The sequence below is a fragment of the Molossus molossus genome, unplaced genomic scaffold, assembly GCF_014108415.1.
Source record: "Molossus molossus isolate mMolMol1 unplaced genomic scaffold, mMolMol1.p scaffold_m16_p_4, whole genome shotgun sequence".
In the NCBI taxonomy this organism is placed as follows: Eukaryota; Metazoa; Chordata; class Mammalia; order Chiroptera; family Molossidae; genus Molossus; species Molossus molossus.
In genome coordinates this window covers 865652-890598 of record NW_023425377.1, presented here as the reverse complement: position 1 = coordinate 890598, position 24947 = coordinate 865652, and the positions used below count along the sequence as shown (strand labels likewise).

At 62.4% G+C, this 24947-nt stretch overlaps 1 protein-coding gene across 1 annotated transcript in view; it reads right to left on the bottom strand.

Moving 5' to 3' along the window:
- The window catches only part of ELFN1 (extracellular leucine rich repeat and fibronectin type III domain containing 1), a 42408-nt gene extending 21088 nt beyond the window's left edge, over positions 1-21320 (bottom strand). The window contains exon 1 of the mRNA XM_036242116.1: positions 21264-21320. The gene's annotated coding sequence lies outside the window, so the exon portion shown is untranslated. The remainder of the gene's footprint in view (positions 1-21263) is intronic.
- Between the last annotated feature and the right edge of the window lie 3627 nt (positions 21321-24947).

Here is a 24947-nt window from a genome sequence, read left to right as displayed (position 1 = left end):
TTTAAATCACAGGAGGGATATTTTCTCCGCCGAAGAATCTATCATAAGAAAATAATCCCAAAGAGAGAAAAAAAAATGTACGGCCAAAGTTTTCACTGCCACGGACCACAAAAGAGAACCACCGAGGCCCCGGGCGTTCGGCAGAGACGACGTCAGTTACCCCCTCCCTGCGAACCCCCGTCAGCGTACTGTTGACCAGCACTCGGCCACTTGACCACCGCTCAGGACCAGTGAGGGCCAGACCGACGAGTCCCCCGCCAACGGACAGAGACGCAAACGTAAACACTCCACGCCGAGCTGCCCGCACCAGGAGCAGCCTACCTCCGTCCGAGGAGGACAGCTAAGTGGGGTGTCTCCACACCGGAGTACTAGACAGCCCTGAAGATGGAGGCATCATGCCCAATGAGGGCGAGTGCGTCCCACGGGCGACACCTCTGCAAAGGGAGTGGAGGGAAGAACACGATGTCCGGTTCCGTTCACGCAACGCGCAGACGGACAGAACCGCCCGCGAGGGGCCGGGAATGCGCGGACCGGGCCGGGCAGAGGCGGAGGAGGCCTCCGGAGCCGGTGAGCTGTCTCCTGCCATAGGCGCTGGTTATGCCTCCACCAAGCGCATCTCGGGACGTGTGAACGCTGCGAGGAGTTTTAAGGGCGACGCCAGCTCTGTGACAGACTCATCCCGAGAGGAGAGACCCGAGGAAGTTCGGGCGCTGACATGCCCGGCCCTGGTGGCGCACCGCGGTCTCTCTCCTTCCACACGCCCCCACCCGCATGAAGAAGTGTCTTCACAGCTTCAGTAACAAGCCATACGTTACGACTGCATTTACATTCCAGGCCGAAAGAGTGCCTGTAGTACAGGGCGGCTGCCTTGCGGAGGGCCCGACGCCCGGCGTCCTGGGAACCAGGCCTCACCCTGCCGGCAGGAGCCGAGGTGCCAGAGCCCGGGGGCCGGGCACAGGCGGGGGCGGGAGCCCTTGGAAGGCACTAGCCTGACGGCCTCCACCTCAGTCTGACGAGGGCTGATTAACAATGAAAACGAGGCCGGAAATGCGCCTGTTCGTGTGAAATGAAGGCTGAGCTCCCGTCCGACTCTAATTGGCTAGAATTCGGGGAGATGCTCCGTCGGAGGCACGACATAAAAAAGGCATCCAGACAGACACAGATACCCAAGGGAGCCTGGAGCAGTCCTCTGGGGCACACCCACGGGGCGGATCCCGCAAACCCTCCTCTCTCATCTGTGGGCTCCCGCCCACTTCTCCAGGCCTCCCAGCCCTCGCGGCCCAGCTCCTCTGCCTCCGGACGGGCCGGGCCTGCATCACCATCTCCTCCTGACCTCCACCTGGGCATCTGACCCGAGGGTGCGGCCCCAGGGACAGGGTGCTGGCTGGCGTCAGGGGGTGGGCAGGTGTGGTCCTCATTGCTCTGGTCCTCCGGCACCTCCACAGCCCCGGCCTGGCGGGGCCAGCCCCTCCCCACGCAGATCAGGTGGTCCTGGGTGTCCACCCAGGCCTTGACCGCAAGGTGCGTCTCTGAGGGTCAGTGTCCTGCCCCTGCACCCACACCCCCGCACTTGGGATCGCGAGGTAGACGGGGGCTGCACCCCTGGCTTGCAGGCCACTGGGGTCAGGGACACAAGGTCTCCCAGAGTCCCCACCTCCATGTGACAGAAAAGGTTGGTATTTTTCTGGAGTGGCTCTTAGGCTAGTTTCCATGAGACCCGGACTCTAGAGTGTGGGTTCGTGTCCCCTCCCTGCGGGGCAGCGTCCCAGCGGTCTCGTGAGACCCCAGCGGGCCCTGGGGGAGGTTGCGGCCAGCAGCCCTCAGAGCCAGTCCGTCTGGCAGAGCTGCCCGGCTGCTGGGCGGGAAGTGTCCCAGCCTCGTGTCTCGTGCTCATTCCCGAGAGGGTCCCGCAGCTGGGCGGGTGGGTGTCTGGGTGCCGGAGGCCACCTCCTCGGAGGTGACTTCCCGTCTCCGAGCAGTGGGGGACCCGGTCCAGGGTCACGCACAGGCCTGTGAGTGACTGAGGAGCCAGGAATCCCCTCCTCAGCCTCACCCAGCTCCCTGCAGCCTCCCAGGCCCTTTGTGAGGGCACCCGGTTGCCATGGGAACCCTGCCAGCTGAGGGATGACTTCACAGGAGGGCAGCAGAGGGAGGAGCTGGGCTGGGCCTGCCTGGTGCACAGCAAAGGTCTTGGAACATCCGCCAAATGGCAAAGGGGGCAGGGAAGCCGCCTGGCAGAGCGGAGAGCCGGGTTTAAGGCGCGGGCACTCTGGTCCGTCCGGGAGCTGGAGGCCCCACGGCCGCACCCCCGCCTGGATGGCGGCGGGCAGGGCCTGCTTCCACCCAGGGCTGGCAGTGTGGGGGCCGCGGCGAAGCTGCCTGAAGTCTGTTTCCCCCTAGAAAGTGGATGGAGACCACACATGGAGGCCCATGGCTGTTCAGCTCCAAGTGGCCGGCCCTGGGCCTCTCCTGACAGATGACCCAGCACACGGGTGCACTGCTCCCCTGCACCAATCCCAGCCGGACGGGGCTCCCCGCCGACTCCCACCCACTGCTCACAGGGCTAGGCGAGAGGTAGGACTTTCACACCTTCCCTGGCCCGGCCACCTCTGGGCAGCCCATCACGTGGGCCCCACCTGTCAGCACCAGTTTGGTCTCCCCAACACCTGCTCTGAGCTCAGGTTGCCATGGGGATGAGCTGGAGGGGTGAGTGTGGGCACACCTGACTGTGTTCACACAAGGCAGGGGGCACCATCAAGGTGTCCACACACGGTGTGCACACAGGTCTGCAGGCGTGCGTGTGCACAGCGCCCAGGTCCACGGTGCACACTTGTACCCACATCTGCCCATCTACACACACGTGTGTGCACAGGTCTGCAGGCGTGCGTGTGCACAGAGCCCAGGTCCACGGTGCACACTTGTACCCACATCTGCCCATCTACACACACGTGTGCACACAGGTCTGCAGGCGTGCGTGTGCACAGCGCCCAGGTCCACGGTGCACACTTGTACCCACTTCTGCCCATCTACACACACGTGTGCACACAGGTCTGCAGGCGTGCGTGTGCACAATGCCCAGGTCCACGGTGCACACTTGTACCCACATCTGCCCATCTACACACACGTGTGCACACAGGCTGGACACAGTACACGCCAGTCGGGGCACACACAGGTGCACACAGGCTGGGTACAGTACACGCCAGTCGGGGCACACGCAGGTGCACACAGGCTGGGTACAGTACACGCCAGTCGGGGCACACGCAGGTGCACACAGGCTGGGTACAGTACACGCCAGTCGGGGCACACGCAGGTGCACACAGGCTGGGTACAGTACGCGCCAGTCGGGGCACACGCAGGTGCACACAGGCTGGGTACAGTACGCGCCAGTCGGGGCACACGCAGGTGCACACAGGCTGGGTACAGTACGCGCCAGTCGGGGACACACGCAGGTGCACACAGGCTGGGTACAGTACGCGCCAGTCGGGGCACACGCAGGTGCACACAGGCTGGGTACAGTACGCGCCAGTCGGGGCACACGCAGGTGCACACAGGCTGGGTACAGTACGCGCCAGTCGGGGCACACGCAGGTGCACACAGGCTGGGTACAGTACGCGCCAGTCGGGGCACACGCAGGTGCACACAGGCTGGGTACAGTACATGCCAGTCGGGGCACACGCAGGTACACACAGGCTGGGTACAGTACACGCCAGTCGGGGCACACGCAGGTGCACACAGGCTGGGTACAGTACACGCCAGTCGGGGCACACGCAGCCCGGCCAGGCTGCACACGGGCCTGGCCACTCCCCCGCGGCGCGTGTCGGAGGAAGGAGACGCCGGCTTCCACTTTCTCACCTCTAATTTAATCCATAACTCTTCGAGGAAGGAATTCAGGAGGCTTTCCGCAATTTCCAATTAAAGAGCTTCAGGCTCAGAGAGAGGAGGTGACTTGCCCAGACTGAGCCCTCGGGAAGTTCTAGAGCTGGGGGCGGGGGGGGGGGTGGAGGGAACACGGAGACGCTGCAGCTGGCAAGCAGGTCGCTGGCCCCGTGCCTCCCGCACTCATGACTCTGCATCTGATACACACGGAGAGAGAAGCTAATGCGATGACTTCTCCGCGTCCACGGCGTTGTGGCCCCTCCGCTGATGAGCCCTCCTTTTCCTAGGTGGCTGCTTCCCAGCGGCACTGCCCCCGGACGGCGGGCCACACAGCCATGAGCAGCGCTGACGGGGTCCTCTGAGAGCTGGGCTTGGGGCGGGCAGGACTGAGCTGTCCGGGCCCATGACCAGCTCTGGGGGCTGGGGGAGGGGTGCCAGCCACCCCTCTGCCCCCTGAGAAGGGCCTCCATGTGCCCCTCACGGCCAGCTGCCTCCCACTGGGCACACAAGTCGCGGCACAGTGGGGAAACTGAGGCCCAGATTCAGAAGTGGCCCAAGATCAGAGCCAGGAAGTGGCAGGCGCCAGAGGGCGTGCCCGGGGAGAGGGTTCTCGCCACTGGCCACTGTCCCTGGTGCCAGCCCGGCCCTGTCGGCCACCTAGCTCCCGTGTGCCAGCCCAGCCCCCAGCCTGGCCGCCCTGCTGGCTCCGCGGGCGGACGTCGCTGGTCAGGACGGCAGAGCTGGCCTCTAAGTACTTCAGTTATTCATGCAGTGGCATCTCCCTCGTCCTGTCCCCGCCGCCCGAGGCGCCAGGCCACGCCGCTGAAGCCTAATGAGCTGTGAAGGTCCATTTTTCAAAGTTAAACATTTCCCAGGTTCCCGAGCCCAGCCTGCGGACGCAGCCGGTACTGTGCTGGGTGTGGGGCCGAGAGCCACCAGGGAGGCGTCGCCCACACAGGTTTCCAGACGCCCACCGGCGCCCACAGAAGACCTCCCCCCACAGCCACCTCGGCTCAGAGCCGTGGGCAAGGCCTGACCAGCAGGAGCAGGCTGAGAGCTGGGGGCCCAGCCCAACGCAGCCTCACCTGTGGGGATCCTGACCTCTGACAGACGAGAAACTCTGGGGGCACTGTGCACCCCCGATGCTGGGACCCTGGGGTCTCATCCAGCCCGTCTCAGGGTCTAGCCCCGGCCCCGCGTACAGCAGGTGCTCAGCAGACCTGCGCTGCTGGGACCGGTGCCCAGGCTGCCGAGAGACAGGGGAGCCACAGGTGGAGACCCCAGGCTCCTGGCCGCGAGGGTCGAGCTGACCTGCTGCCTGCTTCTGACCCGTGGTTTAGACCCCGCCTCTCTGGGGAAGACAGGGGAGGGAGCCTGAATCTGGGCTCGGCAGCCCGGTTCCAGCCTCAGCTCTCCACCCCAGCTCCATGAGCCTGGGCCAGCTACTCCTCCGGCCCGTGTCCGCCTCCGCCACCTGCTGACCAACATCAGTCTCTTGGGCTGGGGTTTCCCACCCGCTCATTTCTTCACACTCCGTCCATACTGACGTTGTCTTTTTCCAATGTCTGTAGGTATAGCCACCCATCATCCATCCATCCATCTATCTACCACCCATCCACCCACCTTTTCATCCGTCCATCCATCCATCCATCCATTCCCCATCCATCCATCCATCCTTTTTATCCGTCCATCCATCCATCCATCCATTCCCCATCCATCCATCCACCGCCCATCCATCTGCACACGCAGCACCCACTCACCCACTCATCGGTGTATAACGAATGTACTGAGCATGTGAGGTGCGAGCTCTGGGCGGGGCCAGCGTCCAGGTGCTCAAACCCTGAACAGCACCCTTTCCAGGATGCCGGGTGCTCAAACGGCTCAGGGAGGACCAGCTCTGTCACTGGCTGTCGAGATGGAGAGCGGATCAGAGGTCACCAGGGTCAGCGACGGGGCCGGGGACGGAGCAGAGTGTGGATGGAACGGTGCCATGTGAGCCGTGTTGCTGCCACAGCCCAGCTGTCACGAACGACAGTTCTGCAAGGTGGTGCCGCTGCGGGGACTGGACGCAGGTGCAGGGGCAGGGGCGCTCCAAAGCACTCCCAGCAGCGGGGCCGCTGCAGGGATCCGAAGACAAAATTTAATTCTGAATGAACTGAATGAGCCCATCGAAGACGGTGTAAGAGCAACGGCATCTATGAAAAATGGACACTTGACCCCTACCTCATGCCACAGAAAAAAGTACACTCCAGGCGAAGAAACAGTCTAAATGCCAACAGTGACACAACAAAGCTTCTAGAGCACAGAGGACATCTTTAAGAACTCGAGGTGAGGAAAGATTGACTGATAAGCACTGACCGGGCAGGACATCGTGAAGGACACGAATGTTGGGACCACCTCTCACCGGAACTCACGTGGGCAAGGGGACGGTCAAGCCACAGCACGCAAGGAGATGCTGGGCCCAGAAGAGTTGCAGATACGCAACGATTTCCTACAAACGTATCAAAGACAGACACCTCCACAGGAACACCGGTAAGCATTCCGGACAGACACTTCACAGAAGAGAATATCCAAATATCCAAACTTAGGAGAGGCCTAAGATTAAAAGAACCGACAAGCTCAAGTGTTGACAAGCACACAGGGCAACCAGCACTGTGCTGTGCGGACGGGGCTCCTTCATAGGACTGTACATTGGGCGACCACTTTTCAATCCAGTACAACTGAACATAAGCACAACCTAGCACCCCACATTCAGCACGCCCACCAGACGGCAAGTTCAGGGAGGTCACACTGTTCTAGCCACAGATGCTGAAGACTAGAAACACCCGGGTGTCCGTCAACAGTAGAAAATATAAATGGGTTACCAGGTTGCATCTAACATACACTGTATCTACAGCACAGTTTAGAGTTCTGGCACCTACTGTGTTGAACAAAAGCCAGCCTCAAAAGAACACACCGTGTGGTCCCATTCAGATAAAGCATATAAACGGGGAAAAGTGACCTTAAACGTCAGGAAAGTGTTTTTCTGTGAGGGGCAAAGAGGAGCAGGGTCCTGAGGGGACCTGAGGGGCTCTGAGATGCAGGCAGGTCTAACTTCCCGACCTCGTGCGTCTTACATAAAGCTCACTTTGTGATCATTGACGGGGCTGCCAATGTCACGTTTTTTAAAGTTTTGTTTTTAGCAGATAAAACCGCAGGGCTGAGACTTCCGGCGGGCTGTAGTGAGAAGGTCGCCGAGTCCTCTCTCCCCAATGACGACAAACTACTGAAAACGATCAAAAATAACCATTTCCCACATCCTAGAAATTGACCAAAGGCCTTTGTTGGTGAGGAACTGCTGACCTTTGAATAGAAAGGGGACTCTGTGGGGCCCACACCTGGACCAGCTCCCAGCTCCCCACTCCCAGCTCAGTGGGTGCAGCATCCCAAGGGCAGCGAGGCCATGGGCACCGGGAGCTTCACTGCCACCGGCTGAAGTGACATTGGCACAAAACTCACCTGAGCAACGATGCCAGCAGCAAGCGAATGGGCAAAGCCAGCGCTCACACCAGGCTGAGGTTGTGACCCTGGCTGGGGCTGTAACAGACCCAGGGACTCGCTGGAAATTGGACACAGAGAGACAAGAAATGTGACAGTCACAGTGATGCTGGACAAGCTCTCCACCTGCACCCGGCTGATGAGCAGCACGCAGAGGGGGAGAGCAGAGGGCACCCGAGAAAGTCACACACCCCTGGGCCACCGAGTGCCTGCGGACCTGCACAGAGGACACACAGAAGGTCTGGCAGGAAGTCAGAGCCAGGCAGCTGTGAGAACTGCCTGATCCTCGAGCGTGCTCCTAACCCACGCAGACCCACCTGCAGAGAGTGGGAGCCAGGTAGCTCGGCAAACCAGAACACAGGGAATCTTCATCCTGACAAAGCCCGTGCTTTGGTTTTCATGTGAAAACCATAGCTAACATCACACTCCACAGTGAAAGACCAGGAACAAGGCACCTTTGCATCCAAGGTTCCAGCCAGTGCAATAAGACATGAAAAATAATACAAGGCATCCAGTTTGATGAGGGAGATGTAGAACTCTCTCATCCGCCAGTGACAAGATCCTGTATAGAGAAAACCCTCTGGAGTCCACAGAAGTCTACTGTGGTGTACTAGCAACAATCTGAAAATATAATTAAGAAAATAATTCCAGCCCTGGTTGGTGTAGCTCCGTGGTTAGAGCATCGGCCCTCACACCAAAGGGTCGCTGGTTGGATTCCCAGTCAAGGACACATACCTGGGTTGCAGGTACAATCCCCAGCCGGGTTGGGGCACGTGTGGCAGGCAACCAGTCGATATATCTCTCTCACGTCGATATTTCTCTCTTTCTCTCTCCCCCACTCCCTTCCTCTCTTCCACTCTCTCTAAAAATCAATGGGAAAAAATAACCTCGGGTGAGGATTAACCAAGAAACGAAAGAAAGAAAAAAAAATTCCATTCACAATAGCCTCAAAAAGTACTTAGAATAGAGTCATCTAAAGAAAAGTAATTAACAAGACGCAGAAAACAAAAAACTGCCACAAGAAAAGAAAGATCTGAATGCCAGGAGGGACAGCCCATGTTCATGGATGAGGAGACGACATTCCCAAGTGGGTCTACAAATCAAACACCAGCCGTCAGAATCCCAGCTGCCACACACTGGTAACAGAGACCCACTGTGATGACTGCGGGTCAGGGGAAGCTAGACTTATTGGGGAATCACTTGGCGCGTCATACAAATGTCTAACCACTATGCTGTACACCTGAAACTAATGTCATATTGAATGTGAGCTATCATTTAAAAATAATTTTTAATTAGCTCTGACCAGTGGCTCAGTTGTTTGGAGTGTCATCCCCTACACCAAAAGGGTTGCAGGTTCGACTCCCAGTCAGGGTACACACCTAGGTTGCAAGTTTGATCCCAGGTCAAGGCATGTACAGAGGCAACAAATCTCTCTCTCTCTCATCCTCTCTCTCTGAAATCAACAAAAATATATCCTGCCCTGGCCGGTTTGGCTCAGCTGTTAGAACGTCAGCCTGCGGTCCAGAGAGACCCGGGTTCGGTTCCCGCTAAGGGCACGTACCTCGGTTGCAGTTTGTCCCCAGCCCCGGTTGGGTTATGCGGGTGGCAGCCACTCAATGTGTCCCTTTCGCATCGATGTTTCTCTCTCTCCCTCCCGCTCTATCTGAATAAAAAATGGAAAAATGTCTTCGGGTGAGGATAAATATAAATATACACACACATATATATATATATATATATGTGTGTGTGTATGTATATATGTGTGTGTGTGTGTGTGTGTATACATATCCTTGGATCAGGATTTTAAAAAGAGTAAAACAACAAGTAAAATATTTTTTTTAGAAGTTGGCAAACGGCCCTGGCCGGTTTTGCTCAGTGGTTAGAGCATCCGCCTGTGGTCCTGAGAGACCCGGGTTCGGTTCCCGCTAAGGGCATGTACCTCGGTTGCAGTTTGTCCCTGGCCCTGGTTGGTCGTGCGGGTGGCAGCCACTTGATGTGTCCCTTTCGCATCGATGTTTCTCTCTCTCTCTTCCTCTCTCTCCCTCCCACTCTATCTGTACAAAAAATGGAAAAATGTCCTCGGGTGAGGATTAAAAAAAATAAATAAATAAAAATAAAAAATAGAAGTTGGCAAACGGATCCTACAATGTACATGGAAATGGGAGGGGTTTCGAACAGCCGAAGGGTTTCAGGAAGAAAGCTGAAGACGGAGCTTTCAGACGCCCCACAGCCGCAGCAGCGGACGGTGGTGCAGGGCAAGTGACACATCCATGGAACAGAACGGAGCCCAGGAACCAGCCTTGACTTCGCCGGTCCCCAGAAAGCTAATGCAGAAGATGCAATCTTCTCAAGACACGGCGCTGGACAGTTAGACATCCACAAGGAACCGAGATCCTCACACACCGAACGCAAACATTTACCTAAAAATGCAAGAGCTCCGTCTACGGAAGCCCTGAATGAGAACACAGGGGAGCACCTCTGTCACCTTGGACGAGGCAAAGAGCTCGCGCACCAAAACCACGAGCCCTAGAAAAAAACCAAGGATACTGGACTTTGCCATAAACAAAAACTTGTGTGTTCTAAGAGACGCCTTTAAAATAAGGGAACGACAAGCTATAGACCGGGATAAGCTATTTGCAAATCACATTTCTGATAAAAGATGTATCCAGAGTGTATAAAGAACTCTCACGATGATTCTGAATACGATTAAAACTCAATAATGAGATTTTTAAAAGCCATTAAAATGGGCGAAAGATGTGAACAGACATTTTATCACAGAAGAAATACAAATGCCTAATGCCCAGCTCCTCAGCCAGCAGGAAAATGCCGACCGGAGCCCACTGGGGTGACCCCTGCACACCCTCCAGAAGCCCTGAAGCCAGTGCCCGAGGACATGGCTTCCGTGTGCCCTGGGCATGTGACATGGTGCTGCCGCGGGCTCGGACCCTGCTGGTTAAAACTGTAAACCACCCCAGTGGTTCCCGCCGGACCTGTCCGTCAGGTCTCACAAGGCCCTCAGTTCCCTGGTCTGTGAAATGGCCACTCGACCAAACCTGCCTTAGCCGTTGGACACAAGTGCTCCGAGGTCCTGTGGTTCTAAGCGTCCTCAGGAGACAGACCGTGACAGGCTGGGCTGGAGGGGAGCTGGGAGTCTCCTGCATGGCCTGGAAATGGGGCAGGTCCTTAGCCTCCCACCCTAGCCAGCAGCATGGACCCTTCCCTCCACCTGCCAAAAACCCCTCAGGGCACAGCCCAACCGTGACCCTTGGCCCCCGGCTCTGTGCAGGGCCAGCCAGGAGGGCAGCTGGAGTGGGTTCTGGGAGGGGGTGTCCACCTGCACAGCTGCCCCCAGGGGTCCCCCTCCCAAGCGTCCCAGAAAGAAGCATGCTGAGGGTCACACCTGGACCTGAGTGCCTGCTAGGCACTCACTGGGGACATGTGGGGGCGTGTGCCCATGTGTGGAGATGAACCCAGGGGGGTGGGCATGAGGGGGGCACGTGCCACCGTAGAGTGGCAGGTCACAGGTGTGCCCGAGTGAACGCTGTGTTTGCAAATGCCTGAGAGGACAGTATGGACACGTGCCATGTGCCCTGCAGGTCGGAGGCCCCACGGCCCGTGTGTGCACATCTGTGCCTGCGGGTATGGGTGACGCCCAGCACCCTGCCTGTGTGTGCACGTCTGTGCCTGTGGGTGTGGGTGATGCCCAGCACCCTGTCCATGTGTGTGCACGTCTGTGCCTGTGGGTGTGGGTGACACCCAGCACCCTGTCCATGTGTGTGCACGTCTGTGCCTGTGGGTGTTGGTGACGCCCAGCACCCTGCCTGTGTGTGCACATCTGTGCCTGTGGGTGTGGGTGACGCCCAGCACCCTGCCTGTGTGTGCACGTCTGTGCCTGTGGGTGTGGGTGACGCCCAGCACCCTGTCCATGTGTGTGCACGTCTGTGCCTGTGGGTGTGGGTGACGCCCAGCACCCTGCCTGTGTGTGCACGTCTGTGCCTGTGGGTGTGGGTGACGCCCAGCACCCTGTCCATGTGTGTGCACGTCTGTGCCTGCGGGTGTGGGTGACGCCCAGCACCCTGCCTGTGTGTGCACGTCTGTGCCTGTGGGTGTGGGTGACACCAGCGCCCTGCCCGTGTGTGCACATCCGTGCCTGTGGGTGTGGGTGACACCAGCGCCCTGCCCGTGTGTGCACATCCGTGCCTGTGGGTGTGGGTGACGCCAGCATCCTGGCCGTCTCACCGCTGGCGTGCGTGGCTGAGAGGTGACATTGTGCTCCTGGTGAGCTGTTCTGGGCAGCGTCTGGCGGAGCTCGCCCTTCAGATCCAGCACGTTCTTGCTCTGTGGGGACACCGCGACGAGGAGACCAAAATCAGCGATGTCTGTCAGACAGCAGAGTCTCGGAGGCCTGAGTCCCTGCCCTGCCCTCCTGCCCTCCTCCCAGGCCTTGCAGACCCAGGAGCGCGGCAGTCCGCGTGGGCCCCAGAGCCCGTGGGAGCCCTACACGCCCCTTCACTCCGTAACCTGGGTCCGCTCCACTGAACTTGCAAAGAATCAAACAGGCAAACAACTGATTCATCCAGAGCTGAGTCTGAGACCAGAGCAGGGAACTCGGCCCCGCACTGGCTGCCCAGGGAGGGCGCACACCCGGTACACGCGGCCACACACTCACACGCAGCTGAGAGCTGAGAGGGCAGTTCTGGGGGTATCCCCCGCCAGCTCCGCGTGGCCTGAGTTCCCTCCCCCGGCCCCCAGCGCTGCCCCAAGTCCACCCCTGGTTCATACCAATCCATTCTTTGAGGGGAACGGGGTTCATCTCCACCAGAAAGATATCCGGAAAATGTGAATGGCTGTCAAAGAGAAACGACACCCCCTTCACATACTCCGATCCTCCACAGGAGTGCACCCCTCGTTTCGTAATGGATATAAATGGCAAAAAGCATTTTGCTTTACAGACGATTTTTCTCTATAGGAATGCAGCTCCGATGTTTTAAGCAATGTCAAAACAGATGTCGCCTGCCTCTCTGTCTCCCCACTGCCGGCGTCATCAGCCCAGTCCAGGCTCCCCCTCTCTCCCAGACACCGGCTCACGCCTGCTCGTGCCCCCATAAGCCCTGCCTCTGCCTCCAGCACAGGGAATTTCTGACGCTGCGCACCAACCTCATCCCTCAGCTGCTCAGACTCCCCAAAAGCTTCCCGAGGCAAGAAAAGCAAAGACACTTCTACCCGCTGAGCATCCGGCAGCCTCAGGCCTGGGCCCTGCACCCTCTCCCACTGGCCTCTCGCTCCCGGTGGCCTCCGCACTGGCTTGCCCTTCCTCCAACATGCCAAGCGTATTGCCGCCTCAGGGCCTTTGCACTTGCTGCTCCCCCCAGCACCCTCTCCCTGCCTGTCTGCACAGCAGGGCGCGGACAGGCACAGGGCTAAGTCTGAGGGCCCCACCGGACAAAACCAGGGGCCCTGGGAGCATCGCAACTTGTATCAACAATTCAGTCCATCGCCCCTGGACGGCCCCTAGCGAAGGGAGACCAGGCTATGAGGGGCCCTCCCCACACCCTGGGCCTCCTGCCAGGACCCCGGCAGCCTGAACTCTGCTCCACACCGCACACCCCAGGAGAAGTTGTACCTTCGGCCCACTGGACAGACAAAAGCACCAGAGCACAGGCGGGAAGCAGCCTGAGTCCGCTCACAGGGCCGGCTAGAGGCAGAGCACCCCCGGCCTGCGCTGGGCCCCCCAGAAGCTTCTGTGAGACCCCTCGGCGGGGGTGGGAGAGATCAGGAAGCACATCCTGAGGTCTGGCCCCTGTGGAGGCTGGGGTGGTGGAGGGGCCCGGGGATGAGCCGGAGCTATGTGTCCATGCTGCGTGCACTTCTAGGTGCCGGCCAGCACCCTCCCGGCCCCTCTGGGTCCGGCCCTCACAATGGCGGCTCCTCTGCGCACCCGGCGACCTTCCCCCCAGGGGCCTGCTGTGTGCACAGGGCCCTGGCCCAGGTGAGGCCACGCACGTAGCTGCCTGTCTCCGTCTGTGCCTGCTAAAGCGAAGGGAGCTGATGACTAAGGGGCCTAAGTCTGATCTGCTGAAGATGAAAGGACCTGCTGGTAAACATGAGGACACCCCACTGCCAGTCGTCGCCCAGGGCCCCGCCCGGGAAAGGACCCCGAGGACCCCCCGGAGGCGGCAGGCCCAGCTCCTGGAACACCTCCCCGCAGACCGGCCCCTGCTGCTCTGTCCACCGCTGCAGGGCCCACGGATGGCTCAGCCTCACGACCAGCCAGGGCTTCCGAGAGGCTCATCGCTCCGGCCGCCCTTTCAGGGCAGTGGCCGCCGGAGGGGCGGAGGAGTGTCCTTCTGGGCACCTACGGGGTGGGCAGCACGCCCTCAGAGCCACCGTGCCCACCCTCCCCCTGCCGGACAGCTGTGGGCAGGGCCTCCGAGGACCCTCCACGTGGCGAGGGGGGTCTGGGAAGCCCCTCTGCTCTCCCCAAGGGGAGCGGGAACTGTGGTTCAGGGGCAGGAGCGTGGGCACCGCCTGAACCTGGACGCTCCGCCGCTGCCCCGGCTTGCTGGCCCTCTCCTCCCTGGGCCTCGGTTTCCCCACCTGTGACATGGAGGGACTGACTCCGGCCTCTGTGAAGGACAGTGGACTGGCAGTCACTGCCCCACAGGGCCACTGGACAGTCTCCTAGGCTGTCCCTACCCTTGGATGCCCAGATGGGGGTCTCCCTGTGCCCAGCCTTGTTTGGGGGTGCTGAAGCATTACAGAGGTGGCTGGCGGAGTCCCCCAGGGAGCAGGCAGAGGGAGGAGCCTAGAACAGAGGCCACAGGGCTGCTGGTGGCCACACCCTCTCGGCCAGGCTGCCCCAGAACCCCTGCCCACCCTGCTCAGGCTCCCCGAAGGCCTTCGCTCCTGCCGTTTGGCTGGGGTGCCTGCCCCTTCCTCCCAGATCACCTAGGTGCTGCCCACCCCATAAGGGCCTGAGGGACCCCTGCTCTGGGAGGAGCCCCCCAGAAGGAGCTGGGGGTTGCTCCCTCATGGGGGAGGGGAACCCTGAGGGCAAGACTGGCCTTAAATCCTGAGGAACTAAGGCTCATTGTGGGGCAGGAAGGAAGGCAACGCTGAGTCAGACCCAGAGCCCCACCACGGAACAGAGGGGCGGCAGGGGGGCTGCCACCGAGCTGCCTGGTGCAGACATGGCCCTGCCCGCTGGGCTGGGCTCCCTGACTCCGCGCCCGCTGCTCCTCCTCCTCGCCTGGGGCCCCTGCTCCAGCTTTGTCTCCCAGACGAGGCCAGCCTGCTCCTGGCTCCCAGGAGGACTCCAGCCTTGGTGACCTTGGGCGATGCCGGCCTCGTGGGGAAGGACCATGGACATCCACTTCCAGCCGAGGCATCGCTTGTCTCCCACCCGGACACAGGCTCCGCCCAAGCCAGGACCTCCTCAGGGTCTTGTCCCCAGGCTTCGCCCGGAACACACAGTAGGCCCTCAGCGTGCTTGCCAAATACATCAGCAGGACTCTTCCAACTCCAGTGGCCAGAGGTCTCTGACCCTGCCCCATGGCCACCAAGTCCCAGGGAGGTCTCCAAGCCTTCCTCCTCTCCTGGGACAGCTTGGCAAAGAGGTCTCAGTGGGCAGGTGAGAGACAGGCAGGCCCCAAGAGAGGGTCGAGTGTCCACAGCAGCCACCCTGCTCTTGCTCACCTCCAGAGCCTCATCTGGGGGGGGGGGAGCAGGTGCCCCAGCCCCGAGGTTGTGCAGCCCTGCTCGAATCAGCAGGAGCACCAGACCCTTCCAGCGCCCTCTCTGCCCCAACTCAGTGGGTGACTTCAGTCTCCCCACCTGTGCCGTGGGTTCTGGGATGGATGACACCCAAGTCCCTTCCATGTCGGGGCTCTTGTCCCTTGCATGGGCTCTCCTGTCAGCCACCCCAACAGAGACCCACGCAAGGCCAGTGGACACCTGCTCTGCTGGGAGAAATCAGAACACATACAAAACAGCAAGGGAAGAGTTTGGGGGTGACAAAGTATCGAATGTGCCCGGAAATGTATGTCCCGCTCACGCAGCACTGGGGTCCATCTCCTGCCTGTCCCTCAGTGGCACTGTCCACCCTGCATCCCCTCACACGTTCGCACTATCCACCCCCCTACCCCTGGCAGCCAGGGGTCTGTCTGCCCGCTTGCTTCCTGCCAACACGTGAACACTGAGTCCACCACCGCTGCTCCTAAATGCCCCCCGCTGCTGCGGCACCTCTGGGCCGGTCCGCTGACGGGGTCAGGCTGCAGGGGCTCTGACAGGGGTCTGAGCGCGGCTTCCTGCGGGTTTAGAAAATCCACTGGAGTCTGAGCCGGCGCCTGTGCTCACGGGTGTGCACGCGTGTGTGACACAGAAGTGGGACCCAGGCAGACGTCCCACCTTACCCCATGGATCCACGTCACCGTCAGCATTTTGGCCCCACTAATTCTTGCCCGTGGAGCAAGTGATGTTGACAGGAGATGTTTAGGGGCCAAAGACTCAAACCCCTCGGAATCTAAGAGAGGGGTCTCAGGGTCCCAGATGCAGCCCTAGGCTCTCCTGGGCGGCCTGCTGCCTGTTTCTTTGTGGGGGACAGAAAGGTGGGGGCACTTGGAAGAATTTCTAAGTTACCCGAAGGGAGTCCTGGGGGAAGGGAGCTGTCTCCCCACCTGCCTGGGTGCTCCGCCCACCCCACTGCCCCTCCCCCAGGATTGCCAGGCCTGGGAAACGTGCAGCTTCTCCCTGCTGGAGGTCACCCTGCTGGGGCAAGCCCACGGGGAGGCAGGGCTCCCGACCTTCCTGACCCGGGGAGCCTCGGGGCTGCTGCCCCACAAAAATAAGGACTGAAGTGCGGGGGTCCTGGCCTGGCTCCACCCCAACGGCAGTGCAGGTGGGCATCCCGGCTGGCTGAGGGCCCTCTGGAGCATGTCCCTCTCTCCGGGTGTGTCTCCCCTTCCGGCCAAGTGGGACACAAACCTGGAATGGGGGTTGTGCGTCTGTCCCCCAACACCGTTCGGTTATAAGGCGAAGGCTGCAAGGGCCCAGGGCAGAGGCGGCCTGGGCGGCCAGGCAGCAACTGTGTGAGTCTTGGGGCTTCCAAGCCCCCCTGGCTGTTTCCTCTGGGGCTGCACACGGGGCTTGGGCCCCCGCCGGCAGGGGGCTTGGGGAGCCAGCCCTGGCCCAGCCTTCCCCACGGAGTTCCTTCGTGCCCGCTTCACAGACGTGGGCCTGACAGCAGATGCCTGTGGGTCAGGTTTTGATGAACTATTGGTCAGTGTCGGGGGGCACCTGCTTGCCCCACCCTAAGCAGCAAGCAAGGGACCTTCGGCTATTAAAGGATGGAAGGGTCCCCTATCTTTAGAGGCAGGTGGGGAGAAGACTCAGCACACGCGCCCCCTCCTGCCCCGGGGAATGACGCCAACAGAAGGTCCAAGGTGGGGTGAGGGACGAAGCAAAGGCCCCCAACCCACGCCAGGAGTTTGACTGCCCCACCGCGGAAGGCAGCCCCCTCCCCCGTGTTTGACTGGACCTGCCCGGTGCCCAGCGGCCGCGCGACGTGGGGGAGGGGAGCAGCCGGGTGGGGAAGCGCCCCGATGGCGTCGGACCCCGGCCGAGGAAGGGCAGCGGCCGCGGCGATGAGCGCAGGGAGCAGCTCGGAGACGTCGGGCCGGGTGCGGACGGCCCGGGGGAGGGAGCGCCGAGCGCAGAGGCCGAGCCTAGCGGGGGAGCAGTTGTGCGAGATGCGACAGCGACGGGGGCGGCAGGGAGACCCTCCCAGCCCGGCTCCGCTGGGCTGAACCGGGCGCCGGCTCCGCCGTCTCCAAGTTCCTCCAACTTTGCCCGCTGCGCTCGAAGGGAGCGCGGGGCCCGGGGCTCGCCAGGGCCGGGGACGCACGGGGAAAGCGGGGCCCGCGGGGGCGCGAGGTGCGGGGCCGGCCCGAGGCCCGCGCCCCCGGCCCCGGTCCCGCTCCGACGCGGGCACCGCGGGCTCCACGCTTACCTGCCCGCCGCCGCCGTTCTGGTGCTGCGCCCGCCGCCGCCGTCCTTCAAGCTCTAACTTCGCTCCGGGGATTGAAATTCCTCCCAAGCTTCGCCCATCGATCCGCGCGCGGCCCCGCCCCTCGCCTCCGGGCAGGGGGGCTGGTTCCCGGCGCCCGCCCCTCCGCTCCCTCCGCTCGCTCCTCCCCCCCACCCCTTCCTCCGCTCCCGTCCGGCGCCCGCCCGCCCTCCCCGGCGCCCCCTCCCTCCCGAACCCCAGCCGCGCGCCCAGCCTCCTCGCCGCCTCGCTCCTTCCCTCCGCCGCCCGGAGCCCGGGGGAGGGGCCGGGCGCGGGCAGAGGAAGGTATTAGCCCGAGCAGGAGGGTTTCCTGGCGGTCCCACCTGCCTTCACCCTCCCGGCCGCGGCGGGGACGGGGCGGCACTGGGCTGGGGGAGCGCGCAACAGCTGGGGCCTGGATCGGCCACCCACGACCCCCTCCGCGTCAAGCAAAGCCAAGGCGTCCTCAGGCCCAGGTCGGCCGGGCCCACACCCGAGGAGACCGGGACCCAGGGGCAGGGAACGCGGGGGGGTGCGGGAGGATTGGTAGAGCCAGCGCCCCTCTCCCCAACCCTGGCCCCCTTCCTCCCCTCACTCACCCCAACCTCCGGTGTGCCTCTAGGAGGCCCTCGCACACTCTGACCGCTTCGTTTAACCCTCACAACCTGCGTCTGCGGAAGCCCCCCTTTCCACATGTTACAGGCGAGGAAACTGAGTCCAGAGGGGCCCCAAGACTTGCCCCGCCACTCTGCTCGTCCCAAGCGGAGCCAGAGAGGCAGCCTCGACCCCCAGGACGGAGCCTCCTCCCCTCGGGACTCCTCGTCCGGGCAGTGCCCTCGGCCAGCCCGAGTGGGCAGCCTGGCCCACGCCTCAGGGCCCGCTCTGTCCCCGCGGCGCGCGCGCCCCCTCCCCGCTTCCTGTCCCCCGCCCGCCTGATTCCCGGCCTCAGTACCCCCGGCACGCTCTCGGCTCCCGCCAGCAGCTGGGCAATTCACCGAGCATACAAAAGAGTTGACTCAATTCAAAGGCAGCAAATCAAGATAAATCCTATCGCGTGTGGGGACCGGAGAGGGGTGTGAATGAGCAGCCACCGCTCCAGCCGGCCCTACAAGGGCTGGGCACAGAAGGTTGGCTAGGCAGGGGGAGTGGGCTCTGAGCTGCCCTACCCCTGCCTGCACCGGAGGCTCCTTTGAGGGTGGGTGCAGAGCCATAAGGGGGTGCTGGGTCAGAAGCCAGCGTGCCCCATGTTCACATACACGTTCTGGGGGCACACGTCACCCCTCGGCTCAGGGTGAGGCAGACGAGGAAGGCTGCGGGCCAGCCAGGGATTCTGAGCTGCAGCGTTCTCCTTGGACTGCTCCCTCCCCTGACCCCTGTCCCAGCAGGTGCAGGCCAAGGGCAGGCCCTTATTTGTCATCGGATAGATGTTGCAAACCTCAGAAATGCCAGGCCTGGGCACAGGGAGCGGTGAGAAGGTGCCCTCTCCTCCTTGCTAAGGGGCCCCCCTGCAGCCCCCATGGGAGAAGACCTACTCCTCCCCAGAGGGGACCCTGGTTCCTCTCCCCCCAGAGAAAGCAGCCTTGCAGCCTCTGGCCTCACCAGCCCTGTGCAGGGGATGAACAGAAAGGAACTCTGGCCCCAAGGAAACCTTTCTTAGGCGAACCCCTGCCAGAGCTGCAGCCAGCTCCCCCAACCCCACTGGCCAAGCGGTTCCGGCTGGAGAAGGATCGCGTTGGTATTTGATGGGTTGTTCAGGGTACCTGGGACTATGCCAGGTACCTGCTCAGTTACATCACGACCTTCTCACTACTCCTCTGGTACAGGTGCCCATTTCTGTGTGTGTGCCGAGGCCTGAGACCTTTGGCTGGAACAGCTTCATAAGTCTGTAGTGGCCCAAGGTCAGAGGTCTTTGGAGGAGCTCAGAGGTCAAATGGATGGGCGAATAGAGGTCCCCACTGGAGAGTCCCCGCACTTGGAGGATCCGGGAGCCCGTTCAGAGAGCCAAGAGCAGAGTTGGGGGCACAAGGGACCGGAGGCAGTCCCGGCATCCGGGTTCTCAGCACTGCTCCCCCCCACCACCACCCCCTCCCTTAGCCAAGGCTGCTCCATCCTGCTGTGACCTCCTCCCCTGAGTCTCAGCTGGGTCTCCCCTCCCTGGGATCAGCCGATGGGTGGCCTGCGTGTAAGTCTTTAGTTCTGTTACAGAGACATTGGCCCCGCCACCCCGAGGACATTTGTCAGGGACCTTGCACTGTGCTCCACAGCCTCTACCCCACCCCCAGACCCAGGGCTGAAGAGAAGATGGACACCTCATTCACCAGGGTTCTGAGGCTGCCGAGCTCCACACCCAAGCCCTGGAGGCTGCTAGGGTCCCAGAGTCAATTGTGGGGCGGGGCGGAAGGCCAGCCCTGGGGACCTAGACTCCAAGCTGCTTGGGGGCTGGCCACAGCAGACCGGAGCTGGAAAAAACATGTCTGGGGTGGGGTGGAGAAGGAAAACAAATCTGCCCCGGGGCCTTCGGGTTCAGGAAGGCAACACTAAGGGGGGGCACCAGGCCGTTGCCTGCCCCGTGCACTTGCAGCTGAAGCTACACCCCAAATCCTCTCAAGAGTTTTGCAGATTCCTGTTCTGGACACCTGCCCCCGCCCCAGACTGTCCAGGGGAGCATCCCACTCTCCACTGCCCCTCAGAGAGGGGAAGCGATGGGGGGGGGGGGTGAATGTGCTGCGCTTTGGTGTGTCCGGAAATTCTCGCTCAGCCCGGGAGGCGGGCTCGGTTGGGGACTATGCTGGAATCAGCAGGCCTGGCACGGCCCCTGACTGATGGGGCAGCCACAGGCCACACCGTGCAGTTTCAGAAGAGAAAAAGTTGGGGGGCAACACCTCGAGACTGGAGAGGAAACAGTGGGAGCAGGGCAGGGGGCGTGGAGAAAAGGAGCGGCAGGGTGGGGACCTTGAGAGCTGGGAAGGAGTTAGCTCTGGGCCTGGGGTCCCACCCCAAAACACAGCCAAGCCAGCTTTGGGGCTTCCCGGGCCGGGTGAGGTTCGGGTGGCTAGTGCCTATTAATGGCCGTTAGCGGGTCGGTCTGGTGAGCTGCGCAGCAACGGAACGAGCAGATTTGAAGGGGGGTCCCTGTCAACACCCCCTACAAGGGCTCCAGCGGCGCGGGGCGATGCTCTGCCCCGTCCCCAGCGGAGGTGCGAAGGCTGAGCACCCACAGTCCACTCCCTGCGTGCCTTCAATTACGAGATGGGGTTCCAGATTTGGGGGGTGGTCCCCGGACCAACTTCGGGCGCCGAGACTCCCACCGTGCGCTCGCAGACAAGACCACCCCCTCCCCTGATCCTTGCCCAGCCTGCCTTCCGCTCTCACAGCGCTCAAGAAAGTTTTGGGGTCCCCACGGCGCCTCCAAGCCCGAAAGGTCTGGAGTCCCTGCCCTTTGAACCGCGACATCTGGGAGGGAAGTTTGTCCGGCCGGGGCTCCACGACCGGCAACTTCGGGGGCACCCGCCTCAGAACCCGAGGGCAGGGGAGGAGCCCAGAAACCGCGGACCCAACGCGCCGCAACCAAAGCCCCACGGGCCGGAGGGACTCGGCCCAGGCGCGGCCGCTCAGGGCAGGGCGCGGGGGCTGAGGCGGCTGGGGCTGCAACAGCAGCTGGGGACCCGCGCCCGCCCCCGCTGCTGCCGGGAGAGCATCCTCTCCGCCTCCTCCAGGGGCGGAGACCCACTGGCACCGCAGCTGCGGCAGAGGGGACCCCTGCCCCCCGCGTCTCCCGCGCAGACCCTCCCCTCGAGCCCCTTCCTACCTGGGCCAGGGTTCGGGCCCGGGGCTGGAGGCACGGGCGCGGCGAGAGGAGCTTGCGCGCTCCGGTCCCCGGCGCGCGGCGGCGGCTTCCCCTCCTTCCTCCTCCTCTTCCTCCTCCGGGCTCGCTGGCTCCAGACAGATCTCCTCCCCCTCGCGCCCTGCCCGCCCCTCCCGGAGCCCGCCTGGCTGGGTTCGGCCTGCGCCGGGGAGTGGAGCGAAGCCGGCGGGAACCGGGCTGCGGCGCTCACTGCGTCAAGAGCGGGGCGAGCGCGGGGCGGCGGCGGCGGGGACCGCGCGATCCGAGCCCGGGGCCGGCCGGGCAGACGGGGCAGCGGCGACGCCGAGGGGCCGGGCGGCTCGGGCTCCGGCGGCGGCTGGAGCGCGGGCGCGTTGGCGGCGGCCGCGGCAGCGCCGAGGTTGTAGCACATTCTTCCCGAGCGCGATCGAAGGTTTCGCGGCGGAGCGAGCGGGGAGGGCTGGAGGAGGAGCGGGGGCGGCCGTAGGGGCGGGCGGCGGTGTCCCTCCCGCACGTCCGTGGACCGGGGGTGTCCGGAGACGTGACCCGGGAAAGGAAGTTGGAGCGCGCGGTGGGGGCGGCGGGGGGAGCCCAGCGGCAGCCGAGCCCCCCTGGCCCCCGCCTCGGGCCACCGTTTGGAGCCGAGCCCCCGCCACGGTCTGGGAGTCCGGACCCTTGGTGGCGATGGAGGGGGGCACCTGGGGCGGGAGTGTGCACGCGCGTGCGGACACCGCGTGCACACGTGCCGGGGGATCGTGTGAAAGTTGACCCTAAGTCAGGCCCTGTGTGGCGCGCGTCCCAGAGTGCAAACCCTACCCCCGGGGCGCGCGTACGCAGGGCGGGGAAGAGGGGGTCGGCCCCCCGGGACTTGCCCTCGCCCCGATCGCTGGCCACTCCCACGACCCTCCCAGGGCTCGCCCTCGGTGTCGGCCGCAGGAAGGTGGGGGTGTGGGATGGGCCGGGCCCCTTCCGATTCCGAGGGGATGTGGTTTACTGGATTTCCCGACCACCGACCTCCGTTCCCCTTCATTCGCCTCCCGAGTCCCCGGGCGTCGCTCGCTCAGCCTCTAAACTAGGTTCTGAGTCCGCAGCCCCCCTGTCGCCCGGAGCCCGCCGGGAGCCGCCACACCGCCTCCCGGGGCGTCTCCCGCGGCCCCCCACCCCCGCCCCTGCCCCTGCCTGCGGCTGGAACGTGGGGGAAAAATTCCAAACAAGGCTCAAGAGCGCCCCCGCCCGGCACGGCCTGCGCGCCGCTTCCGGAGCCGCCGGGTTCCGAGCTGCCGAGCCGGACGGACCCTCCGGACACCGCCCCTCGCGCTGTGTCCCTGCCCGCGGTGTGGCCCGCCGGGCAGAGGAGGCAGAGGCGGCGGTTCGGGCTGCGCGCCTGGGCAGGGGGAGGGGCGCTGGAGGGTGAAAGCATTGTCCTGGGTGCCCCTCCAGGAGGCCCCGAACACGCGTGGGAGTGGCGCGTGTGGCTGGAATCAACGGACCGAAAGCTGTCCTGGACTCGGGTTCGAGGTCCACTCCAGCAGCCTCTCCGCAGCCCACAGTCAGCTCAGGCCGCGGTGCGGGCCCTCTGCCCTCGGAGCTCCTCACCCCAGCCCATGCCTCCACCAGACTCCACGTCGTAGGACAGTGGGGAATGAAGACCCCAAAGGGGGCGGGTGCAGGAGCTGTCACCACCTTTCCGGACTCTCGGACCTGGAGGAGGAGTCAAGGAGGAGCCACTCTCTGTGCAGGGGCAGGAGGTGGGGGCGAAGCCTAGGAGGGCCTGGTCCTAGGACCCAGGGCCTGACCGCCTCAGCACCAGGGTCGTCCAGCGAATCCTCTGGGACAGTCTCTTCTCACTTTCTCTCCCAAGGCCGGGTGGAGGGGGGGTGTTTGCCCGACATCGGGGCCTTTCTGCCTCTCCCCCAGCCCCCTCTCCAGCTCCATGAGATGTTGGAATACGCTGTTTACTCCAGACACCCCAGAAGCTGGAAATGGAAACCCCGGGGCAGGCCCAGAGGGAGGAGGTCCGGAGGCCTCGTCTTTGGGCTGAATAAAGGGGGCCACCCTCCCTCCGTGTATCTGCTGTGAGGCCAGATCTCTCCCCTCACCTCTCAGACCCTCATCTTCCCCTAAGCAACCTCCCAGCCTCTGCCGTAGACACCGCACCCCACATGACACAGTCTTAGCCTCACCTCCCAGCAGCCCCCCGGCTGGATTCGCCTGGACAGGATGGGGTCCCTACACGCACAGAGCAGCCCTTGGTAACTGGTATAGCCCATTGTACTGGCAGCCTGACAGACACCCCCATTGAGCACACCCAGTCCACACCTAACCCACCCACACGCACGCCCCACGTGGAGTTGTGCAGCTCTCCCCCCGCTGAGGGGCATGTCCTTGCTGCTCGCGCCGATCCGTCCTCCCAGCCACCCCAGAAGGGAGTGTTGTGGACATCTCCCACTGCAAGGAGACCAGGACTCCAGCTAACTGCACAGGAACCCGGTCAGCGAGCGTCTTGTTTTTATCAAACCAACCAAACACCATCCAGGACCCACCCAGTGCTCTCTGGGGAGAGGCATGCGGGGCACCTTCCCCGGTGTGCTTGTCCCCTGCGTGCCCTCGGACGCCCTGACCAAGTGCTCCAAACCGTGAGCTCAGGGGGGCCACACCGTCTGCCTCACCTCAGCCACACGCCTGATGCACGGCGGCGGTGATGGAGCTTCCAGAATAAACAAGGACCCCCGTGTGTCTGCACACGGCAGTCCTTCCTCTCTCGTCTAGGATGGCCTGGTTGGGAGTCACTGACCCAGGCAGGTCAGTCAATCCCCCGGGGCTGTGCATGGGAAGGGGGAGGGGCACAAGTAGCTGGGATCCGTGTAAAACCCTCCCAGCACCCATCCTGAGAAACGGTACCCAGAGAAAAACGGTGCCCAGAATTTAACAACAAACACTCATAAAACGCAAAAGCCATAAAAGAAACAGTATATTCAACTGAGATCCCAAGCAAAGAGCCAATGTCCCCATATGTAAACAGCTCTTGCAAATCAATAAGAAGAATACCCAAGAAGGAAACAAATGGGCAGCGGTGATGAACGGAAAAGGAGATAAAAAAGGATGCTTGAGGGCAGGAAAAAGTGCTGAGTCCCACGCTTCCCAGCGGAAATGCACATTTAAATGCTCAGCTGGGCACAGGGTGACAAATGGATGACACCCCCACTGTTAGTGTAGAGGCAGACCCTCCCAGGACCTCTAGCAATGTCCAGACCCCAAGTACATGGATCCTGTGGCCCCACACTGACTTCGAGGAATCCGTTCCCCAGACGCTGCTCCCACACGAGGAAATGATCTATCACTGTACACGGTTACTCTGAATCACTCTTTGTAACTGCAGCGGCTGGAACACCCTGGTGCCCGCTGCTGGTGGGCGCTCAGCTGCATGGTGCACGTCCGGGCCTGTGTGGGCAGCTGTGTGAGCACGGGCTGATCTGGGTCCCTCTCCCACTACGTCCTTTATAGCAGAGCACTGTGTGGCACAGTTTTTCACACTGTGTACAAAGGAATATAATGAAGAATTTTATTTGCTCGTGCGTGCAATAGGGGCGTGGGAGGAGACCCGGAGCTAGACATGAGGCATCTCCCCAGGGAAGCTGGAGGGCTGGGTGACACAGAGTGGAGAGAAGG